At 37.8% G+C, this 12,471-nt stretch overlaps 1 protein-coding gene across 3 annotated transcripts in view; it reads right to left on the bottom strand.

Moving 5' to 3' along the window:
• GRM1 (glutamate metabotropic receptor 1) overlaps positions 1-12,471 on the bottom strand; it is a 192,018-nt gene that overhangs the window by 140,054 nt on the left and 39,493 nt on the right. The window lies entirely within an intron of this gene.

The following is a 12,471-nucleotide window of genomic DNA, read 5'->3' as shown; positions in this document are numbered from 1 at the left end:
CCACAGCAAGTCTCTTTTTAAAAACAGGAAAAAAATCCCTGTCTTGTGTTTGGTCTTTCCTGTACATTCTTTCCTAAGTCATTTTTGTTCAGTTTTAAAACATTATGACTATTGGCATGAGTTGCAGTAGTGATCAGCAAACCCAGTTATGAGCCAAGGTCCGCCCCAGCCCATGGCACTGCATAGACCTAAAAGATTGTCCCTTCCCCAAAGCTTTTGTAGTCTCCAGAACCTTAAAAACAGTGCATTTTGTTAGAAAGAGACATGAGGACAAACATGATGTTATGTCTAACATAAATGATGAAAATGAATAAATGAATACAGGTAGACTCCTATTTTCTTTTCCATTAGGAAGACTTGATTCATTTCATAGCCAGCAAATGTAAAGTACACAGAAGACATCCTTTTATATTCAGACTAATATGTGGAACTCACAGACGCTGCTGAGGTTTTGTGGAAGTAAATCACTTAGGAAGCCTTAAACAAAAATCAGACATTAACACACAAACACAACATCTGTAATATCCATACCAAGGATGAAAATTACAAGGAATGTCAATCAGCTGGCTTGAAACAAATCAGTCAGTCAGTGGATACTCCCAGGAGATATGTTTCTTCACAGAGGAGGAGAAAATGGAAGTAAAAGGTCTTTGAATTGCAAGCACTGAATGCTCACCAGTGACAGAAACACAATCCTAGAACACATAGACATTTTTCTATTTTATCAGGTAAGCACTTTGTATCAGAAAGTTGTTCTCATTTCACGCTCACTTTACCAGCAGTGTTGTCCAGAGAGTTATTCATGATTCACAGCACCATGAAAAGAGAATTCAGCCCTTGGTGTTTTATTGGAGAGATTCACTAACAACAGAAGCACTCTTGTATTGAATCCTGATGGCCTACCAGTCCACCACTTTCTCCAGTTTGGAGTCGTGATTCTGCTTCCATTCCATTTCTGCAATTTATAGAGACTCAGCTTGTTTCATGTGTCTTAGCACATCTCATTCTGGATCAGAATAAACAATCATTGCCTGAAACCAAAACTCTATCACTCACCACCTCTTTCTTACATCCAGACTCTTATAACTCATCCTCTCCCACTTCCCCATTCTATTTGCCTTCTTCCTACAATGTCTGTTTTCTTTCTCACATTTTAGCACCACCTCTTCTCCTTTCTTAGCCTTTTACCTTTCCTGCTTCTTAATTCTGTCTGCATCTCTCTACAACTGCAACTCTTACCCTGCTGGAGTAGCAGGCTGTGCAGTTACTTAAGTCTTCCCGTTTAAGAAGTTTTCCCACAAACATAATGGCAAACAGAAAAAAGAAATCAGTCATACTTCGACAACAGAGCTCTACAGAGACATTCCTGCGCTTTATCATCCTCTATTTCTATTCTCATGCTTACCAGAGAGATGGTGGCAAGTTTCTTGTGAAGACTTTAAACTCTCCATTCCCATTCTGGGTTCATTTAACATACATTGTAATCACACTGGTGAGACAAATTCATTTGAAATGCATACAGATTAATGCATTTAATTTTGTACTCTAGGTGTTCCATTGTAAATCAGTCTGGGCACTGGCCTGAGCAATGGTACTTTCAACAGACTTCAGCATCTAGTTCATTTGCTGACATTATGTTATGTCTTAGTGAGTCATTTACTCAGTTTGCAACTCTGAAAATTACCAACTGCCAGCTTTCAAAGTCGGAACACCTGCCTAGTTTTTCTCTTTATACCATGGCCTATCCTCAGAATTTAGTTTTAAAATGTTGATGGTAACATGTGAGACCAGATTCAAGTCAATTACCTTTACAGTATTTCAGGTCTGTAAAGGCAATAGTGGTTAATAGAATAACAGATGCTTCATTCTGTATTTTTCAATGGCAACAGTGATGCAAAGTTCCATCAAGAACCATTGAAAACAATAAAAGGGCCAGTCTTACATAGCTGCATAGCTACTTTTTTTTGGGGGGTCCTCTTTTTTTGGACTGCTATTGTACATACCCAAACAAAACCAGGATACATAATTCCTAAATTGTTAGGTTTATTTAATTATGGCTTTGGCTGAGACTTCCAAAAAAGGGTGTAGAGAGCCAATCTGCCTAACATAATAGGAGCAAACAGATAAGGCAGAAGAGTTGTGAAATCAACCTGTTCCTCAAATATCTCCAAAATACGAGTAGAATTTTCAAGAGCATGTTTTGCTTATCTCCATTTCTGATTAAGAAAATGCTAAAACTTCTTCTGACTTCACAGAAAGGAAATTATGCCAACAGTGCGAACTTTTTACAACAAAAATGAAAGTCCCATAATGCTGACAGGTGCTGAAGAGTTCAGTATGTTAATTGGCAGGAAAGTCTTGAGACTCAGATAAATGGGAATAGGAAGACAAGAAAGTATGGATGAAGATGCAAGGAACAAGATGCAGCATGCGAGGAACAACTAACAAATGCAAATAATATATAAAAACAAGGAAGCAGATAAAAAGTGTATATTCAGAGGGGTATTAGAGGAAGAGTAGAGAAAATTTAGATATTTCCCATTAGAAAAAGCAACTTACAGTGATTCAACCTGCTGTGAGAAAACAGCAGAAACCATAACTGGAGTAACATTCAGGTTGTCATTTCTGCATACAGAGTGCTTAAATCTGACCTATTACGCAGCTTTTCTAATCCTCATGTTAACATGCAAGAGCTGATATTCAGCCTCTTCTTAGCAATGCCTTCTTTGGATTGAAACCAAAGAATTCAATTTTCTTCTGTAAAGCAGAAAAATAACACATTTCATTTTTACCAAACTAAACAACAGTAGTATATTTTTCTTTTTTCTATACTCTGACTTGTATTGCATCCCTCCAGTCTTTGAGGAAAAGAGGGCCAGGAGGAAAAAAACTTAAACTTACTCCCCACAGAACAAATAAATACAGCCAAATCACCAGCATGGAAAATAACTGTATGAGCCCTAGGTACCAAAGCTTACCCACAAATAGCTCATAGTGAAAAATGTATATGGTTTAAAGTCAGTTAAAATAAGTGCCAGGTCAGTTATCAGACAGCAGTGAATTTGCAAGGCTTTGAAACAAAATTATGTTTTTGATTCTCCCTTTCTGAGGTACAAATAACTGAACTAAGATGCAGATAGTAATGACTGAAGTGTGGGCAGGAGCTGGCCAGTTCTGCAGTCTTTCAGTTCTACATCAAAACAGACTGGTGGTGCTGAAGAGGGAATAGTATCATGAAAGGGCCAGCTTTGACTTTGTGAAATGAGTTCTTGACATCATGTCAGGTCCTAAAGCACTACTATGCCTCAGAAGTAGAAAGGATTTGTCTTGGCTGAAAATGTCAGCAGAAAAGCAACAGACTAAGGATCTACCTGTGTGGTTCAGTTGCCTTGATTCCAGTTTAGTTTCAACTTTAGAAACATTATAACCTTTGCATGACCTAAAACTTCCATGTTTTATGTTCATACAGATGCTTCAGGGCTAGCCTTCATTCAGATGAATTCAGCCCCTCAGACTTCTAAATGCTGGGTGCATATTCCAGCCTTGGAAAGGTACCAAGGGCTCTCCAGCAAGGCCATTATGTTGAGGACATTAATGAAAGGGGAAAATGAATTAAAATCAGGTAGTATATGGAAATATGTGGTCATTCCCCACAACATTGTACCCTGCTCTGGTCAATAACCAAAGGCTTTAACAAGCAGTAAATTGCTGCACTGAAAACACAGCCAGCTGATTATTCACAGGAGCTCTAAAGCTTTTCAGTCACTGCTTTCCAGGACTCTGTAGAAAGGTGTTGAAATTGCAATCTAAATTATTTTTTCCTTGATGTGCTTGTGCCTGTCAAAACATGTGCTGTTTGTATGAACACAGCTCAGGCAATTCCGATTACCTTCACTCAATACCTTACCTAATGGCAACATTTTCTAGTGATCCAAGGACTGGAACTGTTATTAACAGTGATAGTATGTATTTCCATACTGGAGTGGGAAAAACTATTTTTATACCAAGAGTTGGCAGGAAACATTAAAATAATTGTTCTTAAATATTCCAGGAAAGGTTCATCTTTAATTTCTGTTTTTCTTGAAAAAAAAATAGGTGATTAATTTGCTGTTTAGAATTAAGAAATTACACCTGAACAAAAAATTATGGAGCTTTATATTTTGAGGGAGGGTTTTGCTCATGTTTTTACTAGAACTGCATTAAGTCACATTTCTGAGGACTGAAAAGCACCAGAAGTAAATCGCAGAAATTCCAAAGTTCACAGTATTAGGATCTTATTTTAATTGTTGTCGGTAGAAGTATAAACTGCTTAGCTTCCTAACCATTTATAAAGAATCCCAGCCTCACACAGACATGCCTGAAAAACGCCTGGCCCTAAGTAAATGATGCAAAGATCCTCGAAGTAGCATCATTCAATATGATTCATTCACACAAAAGTACAGCATATTTTTCCAGGTGAGCAGCAGCAGTCCAGCTACTTGTTTCTACAGAAGCATGATAAAACATATACTGCCTAATAAATAATCCATCAACAACACATAGCCCTAAGTAATAACTGAATGATTCTAACATCCATATTAATTCATAGACAACAAGCAGACATTGAACTGTTGCACTTTTTCAGTGCTGGAAGACTTTTCAGAAAATGTAAAGGTAAATTATTTCTGCCAAGGTTGTTCCTTCTTTGCATTTTGTTGGACATTACTAGCTTAGATAACTGTCCCCACAGAATCTATGCCAAGACAACTTGGAAACACTGAACCAAGTCTTAGTTTTCCTTTGCTAACCAAGAAGCATAAACTGCCGTAGAATCACAGAAGTTTTCACCAGAAATCCAGAGATAAGAGGTTTTTGTTCCCACAAGTTTTACCATCATGAAGTTTAAGCTTCACATTTTTTATTGCACTTCAAGATAGTCGGATGCATGCTTTTGCCTCCTCTCCTCTTCCAGTGACTTAAGCAAGCGAAAGATAACATTACTTTGAGTTGATAATCACTTGCACTACACATTCAGAAACAGGAAAATCCTATTCCCTTTTCTCCCCTCAATACAACCAACATTTATGAAAAAGGTACATTAATGACTACTGTTAAAAAGTATTCATTGCCTTCAAACAGGTTTTCACATGTCCTGTTTGTTAAATCAGCAACCTTTCATACCATTTTAAAAAGCTGTATAAGTATTTACTTATTAAAATATCTTAACTTACACATTTGTATTTTAATAATCAATACTGCTTCCACTTTAATTAGTCTCAGAGGTATATTCAGGTTTTGGTAAAGTGTTGTATTTATTTCTTGCAATGTTTATATTAGCAACCCATACAAAGACATCTATTCTTCTGAATAATAGAGTGGATATTGTTTTTCTTTCAAACTCCTGTATAGAAATCAAAGAATTGTCCAAGAACAAAAGTTGCTCAAAGCTGCATCTAATCTAAATATTGTCTTCTATGAATTATTTCTTACCAGATAGCCTGCAAGCACTCAAGTACAGTTTAAACATACAGTTTCACATATGGGTGGCCTACAACCTTAAATCCCTACAAACGATCCTTTCAGAAAGTCTTTAGATACATAGGTATGTATTCCTAAGGATAGACAATTCCAAAGATCATATGGGAAAATCAACCCAGGAGGAAGATTGTGATGAAGGGTTTGGGCTTTTTCTATGTCTTCAGGATATTGGAGACCTGGTATTTCATGTCTGTCAATATGGGATCTCTCTTGGACAATCTGAGGCAGGAATTTACATGGACTGCTGGAACATAGTCTTATACCTGTTTCCTCTAAAGTGGATTCACGTTAGCAAGCAGCATACTGGAAATTCTATGTTAAAGTCTTCTGTGAAGAACTAGCAATAACATAGAGAGACCATGGCTGAAATGTACTATTTTGTAATTATTTTTATTGCACAAAGCAGAAACTATCTTGAGTTACAAAAAAAAAAAAAAAAAAAAAAAGTTTTTTTTAATAAAATTGAGTAAAATTTACAAAAGCACCAATATCTCATCTATGACTTTTGATAATGTCATCCTCATTAAAAATATTAAGTGTATCCACAGAAACGTCTAAGGGTTAATACATGCTTTTGAAGCTAATCCTGGATGCCCATATGAAAGAGATAGGTTTGATTATATCCAAAACCTAGTTTAGCACGTGTCATATAGAAAGGAGAAGGAAGTGGGAAAAAAAAAAAAAAAAATGCCCATTGTAATACTTAAATCCCATTTTACCATCAAAAACAATAGGTACATTTCTTGTACTTTCTTGTCTCTCTCTCTCTGAATAAGTGAACAACATCCCTGTTGTTAACATCAGCACAGAAGTGCTCTCTAAAATCCCAGCTAAGTAAACCTTAACCTTACATCTAATTCATCATCACTATAAACAAGCAACAGCCATGGAATGGCTATGGGTGAGCTCTAAGTGCAAACTACAGAGAAACTCAAATCAAATGCAATTCTGCTGTAATATATGCCTATTTAACTGGCACTTGACAGGTAATCCCATTTTAACATTGATTGATTGATGATATTTTAGGTTAGAGGGTAAACAAAACATGCTTGTTCATAGTCTTGTATCATGTAATGCTGTTCTCATCCACAGTAATTATAAATTCTCATCATAGTTAACAGGTGCTAGACTGTGACTACAAATTGAACCATGAATTAATAAGGAATACAAATTTGTAGAGACTGACATGTGCTGAGTTTCGAGACTTTAAAATTAGCAATGGATCCTATTACCAGCCTTGATAACATTCAGGAAGTGGGTTGATGTTGCCAGGTGGGACTATCTTCATTGACAATATTTTGTTTACCTCCCAACTTCAGTTAGACTTTGAAAGTATTTGAACCCTGATCATGAGTCACTTTGGCATTTCAGGGAATCTACCTGAATTTTAATCCAGCAATCTGAATCCAAACCCAGCTAAACCTCTGATTACATCCAAACATACAGACTCTTCCACTAACTTGGAGTTAGACTCATTAATAACAGTCATTCTGAGCACCTTTGGCCATGGAGGCACCAGACAGATAAAACAGTCTTCTTCCTGCTGTAAACAGCATTAAAAGTAAACCTTTTGCTGCTTAAACTACTGTCTTCCTATTTGTCAACATGGCACTTGTGTTATCTTTACATTAGGCTTTTGAACCACTATGAGTTTTCTTATTCGGACTACCCTCCCAAAAAAACAGCACATGGTATGCTAGTGGTTTGGGTTCTATCATATCCATTTGGCAATGCTGGATTACTATCAGTTTTCTTAACACAACATTTCCGCTCATAGCAAGTTGGCGTAAAACACTATCATGAGCAACACTGTGATATCCACTATTTTTACCAGATTTACAAGTCCCAAACCTATCTAGGCTAGCACAAGGCAGGTTTTTGTCCCCATTGATGACATACTGTTGGCTCTTACTGGTTTCTTCGCAATCTCTTACGTACCTAAAAATAGCTAATCATATTTTTTTGGAAATGGAGTTAAACACATTGACCCTCCAAAGCACTTCAGCTTCTTTGGGAGAATGTGGACACTTCTCATTGATTTTTCAGAAACTTGGGGCAGCCCCTGTCGTAAATGAAGTCACTTTGCATTGGAAACAGAGTACAGCACTTTTCTTTCAGCTAGTCTAACTTAAAAGAACAGGAACACCCCTAGATGGTCATCTTCTTTATGAAAAACATCGCAATCTAACAGCAGAATATTCTCAGTCACTTTGTGGGTAATGTATGAGCCACTGGCACTGTCAACTCATCTGGGAGGAATAGGCAGGCCGCCTTTTTAGTCAGATATGTGAGATGGTATTTGTGATACTTTCTGGTTTTTATGACATTTGTGATGTCAGACTGAATGAAAGAAAAAGAAAAATGTGTCACCGTGCTGTTGGCAGTGCAACCCATGTCATCTGTGGCAGGTTAGTCTTGGTCAGCAGCCAAATGCCCACCCAGCCGCTTGCTAACTCCCCCCGCCCAACAGGACCAGGGTAGAAAATAGAATGAAAAAACTCATGGATCAAAATAAAGACAAGGAGATTGTTTAATAGTTATCACCACAGGCAAAAGAGACTCAGCTTGGGGCAAATTAATTCAGTTTATTGCCAATTGAAATAGATTTGGATAGTGAGAAACAAAGACACAAATTAAAACAACAGTTTTCTCAGCGGTGGACTACTTCCCTTGATAATTCACAAGATCATCCCTGAGGAGATGATACCTTGCCTTCACACTCAACAGGAGCCACCACCAGAGGCTGCAGACTGTTGCCTCTCTTCTGATTTCTTTGTCTGTTCCCTGATCCCTAGCAAGGTATCCCAGCTTCTGGGCTTCCTTACCTTCTAATTCCTGTCAGCCTCAGTATCCCAGCATCTGAGCAACCAGGCAGCAATACATTTGCCTGGCTGGCAGACACAATCTTTCCACATACCTCAAAGTTCACTCAGGGACCACGTGATTTCTACCTATAAAGTGACTTCTATCACCTCCTTCTCCTGTTTCCTTGCCGAATGATCAGCTTCCTGATCAGACTCTTCCTCTTCCCTTACTAATTGCTGCTACGGACCTGTCAATTTCTGCTTCCAGTTTTTCTTTTTGACTACTGGGGTGATTAGTGTAGATAGGGTTTAGGTCCCTGTCTTAACCATTGTGTCCTCAGATGTAAAGGCCCTCCTTCCTCTGCTCTGGTGGAGCTGAACAGAGGCTCAGTAGTCACATTCACAGTGCTAGGAACGGATAGGTCTCATTCAGGTAGACAAGGCACTCTTCTGTCAAGTGGTGCACCAATTCAATGGCATTACATGCCTGTTCAGGCATAAAACCCCAGGCTTTGGAAGGTGATAACTGCCCTAGGCACCTGCCCAAATACTCCCACACACCCTGCCACCCAGGGATTGACCACGTCAGGGCACATTTCTCTGTCACCTCACCAACAAGTTGTTTACTCTTACATCTGGATGAAATAAGGTTCTGCATATCAAATAATGTCAGATAATAGGACCAAACAGCTTACATTGACAATGCCTTGTCAATATTTTAGAAAGTGTGAAGTTAAATGCCAAAACCACCATTATTAATATTGCCTTGTGAAGGGAAGGCAGTCAGAAAAAATGTCATCACACTATGCATCCTGAAAGTTCTGCCACCCTACGCTAAAAGGGTTTTATTAGATATAGAAAAAGAACTGACTTGCCCTCCATCATGCACTGGGTTCACAGCAGAGCATCCAACCGTATCTTCACTGCCAAGTGCCCAAACCTTCAGGAGAGGTCACCCTACAAACACTTAAAATTCATAATTCTACAACAGCCCATAGAGTGATATTCATGGAGACCATAAAACATTAGAAAGCCTATGGAAGTAAAGCGGTACACAGTCCATTACCAAGTGTTATATTGAAAAACAACATATGTACTAATATATCCCTTCCTTCCTAAAATTCCTTATATGTTTACACAAAGCATTGTGTGTAGGAGTTTGAGAGATTGTCAAATTGCACAAGAGCATGTTCATCTCCAACTATTTATCTAATGTCTCTTCTCCAATGATCTCAGAGTAACTCCTAAAATTGGGGATTCCGTTTGCATCTTTCATTTGCTTTGCATTATCCACACAGATGCTGGCACATCAGTTACGTGCCTTGTCTTGATGCGTCATCCCAGGAGATATACAGGAGATTCATCCATCTCACAAGATTCTCACAAAGCCTAATTGATGCTTATTAAGTAATAGAAAACCCAGTGGCCTGCATAAACATGATTAGACACATGATGTTGAGTATCTTTCTACATAGTCTCTTCACATCAAAACTAATTTCTGCTAAAAGAGCTATCACCTGAGTTCCCTTAAGAGTACAGTTTATTTTCTTAGCATAATTTTTGCCTTTGGTTACTCCAATACTATTCCAATCATTGTTTTTATATAAAGCCATGATCAATTTTTGCCTTCTCCTTTCCTTTTGATTATCAGACGCTTTTTAAAGCTTTATCACCCTTAATTTCATAGCTTAATAAATCTTTTTACTGGACTCTCCACTACATTTGGACACTGTATCAATTTCAGAATCATCGGCCATTCTCCCTCAGGCAGGATTGTCAACTCTTCTCCTGTCCTGTCTTAATCCCAGCTTCCCTCCAGATTCACAAATAGGAATTCCCTTTCTTCTCACTGATACAACAGACTCCCACTTCCAGAAGCAAAGGAGGCTGACCTTCTAGATAGATCTCCAGTCTGAATTTGGGAACACTTGCTTAAATACAGCACAAATAGGGTCCTCCCTCCATGCTTGAGCAGAGTCAGCCCATCCCAGAGAAGTCCCCAGTATCTGACGACCCAGTCCTGGCTCAGTGTAACCCCCTGTAATTCCCAATGTATCATTCCAAGATCAAACTGAAGTCAAATTTAGTTCCCAGCTCTCTTTCTGATACCTTGAATTTAGTTAAGCTAAGCTGTGCCTGTCTGCTTTGATCAATAGCAATATTGAAGACAGAGCAGGAAGAGAGCTATTTAGCCAGGTGTCCCTTTGTAAAGGCTTTGTTTTTACAGTGAGTCAGAGCAGAGAACCGAGTTGATACAGTGTGGCTGATAATAAACCTGTGGCTAAATTAAAGTCTTTGTTTAGATCATTATTGCAAAAACTCTTGATTTCACATTCACTCCCACTTCCCTCAATTAAAAGAATGTTCCTAAAAGGCTTTTGGTTTTTTGCTTAGCTGGATACTTGAATAAAAATGACTAAACAGCATGTCAGAGCAATGTTAATGCATGCTTTAGTTCCTGTTTGTATATAGATGACCAAATTCATAGCACTGCAGTTTTGCTGCAACTTACTTGTGAATAAGTTTGCTAGATTTGCCATTTTTTAAAATCACTCATTTAGGACAATTCAAAGAAAATGTCTTTTATTTTAGTTCTGCAAACACATACAAAACATGTGCAAGCCCTATAATACTTTTTATTTCAACCAGCTGTTGAGCACAATCCAGACTATGCAAAGCGATAGCCAGCCTGTTTTACAATCGGAATAGCCCACCCAGCCCTAAAACAGACTCTCCCATACTCAATTACCAACATAAAAGAAGAGTATGTGAAAACCTATCTGAAAAATGCATTATGATTTCCAAAGAAATTCCATTATTAGCATTTAATAAGTGAGAATTTCTGACAAAAAACTCAGAGCAACGCTGTTGGGCAGATTCTGAGACGACCACTTGAACTAAATAGAGTAGCATAATGCTTGGTAAAGGCTTGTAGCAAAAATTTCAAGCTGAAATGGAGTAGGGGATCAAGTAAATGGCCTAATAAGGAACTAAGGTTTGTACCACCAAAGTACCTAGTTTTGGTGCTTAATGCAGGAGACTGATTTCCTTTGGCTCTCTGTATGCACAGCGTCAAGAGGGAGTACCAAAATCAGGTGAACAATAAGACACCACTGCACAGTGACAACAATATGTGAAAAAAGCGAAGCATTGTCTGAAGCTACAACGCATTTACAAAGAGACCAGGGATGCTGTCACCCAGACTAATTTTATTACTGTTAGTTTCTTCTATTTGCTGAAAAAACATACTTAAAACATGTCAGTCCTGAAACATTCCATTATTCATTTCAAATTATGCGTATTGAATGATGCAGAAGAAAAGCACATGCACAAATCTAGAACATATACCAATTTCAATACAGCCTTACTCTTTGTTTCATTTTAATGCTGATGGTTTTCCAAATGTGTTATATCTTATCTACACACACTTCTAGAGATACAGTCTCTGCTCCAAATAGAGTGCAATCAAAGACTGCAACAAAAATATATGATGAAAGGAGAGCCATTGATTGCTTTCAGATGATTACTTAGGCCAGATTAGCTATCTGACTTATAGAAATCATCATTGTGGGTTTTGAGGAGCAATACAGTCAAGGAAAGATCAATATTATAGCACAGGGCTAAAGGAGAGCATCCCAGTCATGACAATGACAGACACAAAGATTTTAGAGAAAGAAAGGGACAAAACAAAGTCTGATAGATCAGAATGACAACAGAATAAAAAGGCAACAGAAGCTAAACAGGTATGGAGACAACTGTCAAAGGCCTTGAAGGAGTGGGGTTTAAACAACATATAAGAAAGAAACAAAGAGTAAATAGAAGGATTTGAAAATACATTATCAATCTAACAGAGAAGACAGAAAATGTCAGTCCTCATCACTTGAACAAGATTCATCGAAACAGAAAACCAGACATAAAGACATTGCAAAAATCAAGGTGAAAGTCAAAGAAGCCTCAAAATAAAAACTATCACAAAAATGGAAATGTGGATAGACTATATGTGATAGAACTAAAATGACCATATTTCAGTGAATATCTACAAAGATAAGCTCCAGAAGAAAAAAGCAATCATTCTCATTTTGATAGAGACAGCCTTTGCTTGTCCAATACACATGTCTGCACTGTTACTCTGGTAGTATAAAAACACACA

The sequence above is a fragment of the Gavia stellata genome, chromosome 2 (assembly GCF_030936135.1).
Source record: "Gavia stellata isolate bGavSte3 chromosome 2, bGavSte3.hap2, whole genome shotgun sequence".
In the NCBI taxonomy this organism is placed as follows: domain Eukaryota; kingdom Metazoa; phylum Chordata; class Aves; order Gaviiformes; family Gaviidae; genus Gavia; species Gavia stellata.
This window is presented reverse-complemented; position numbering and strand designations above follow the sequence as displayed.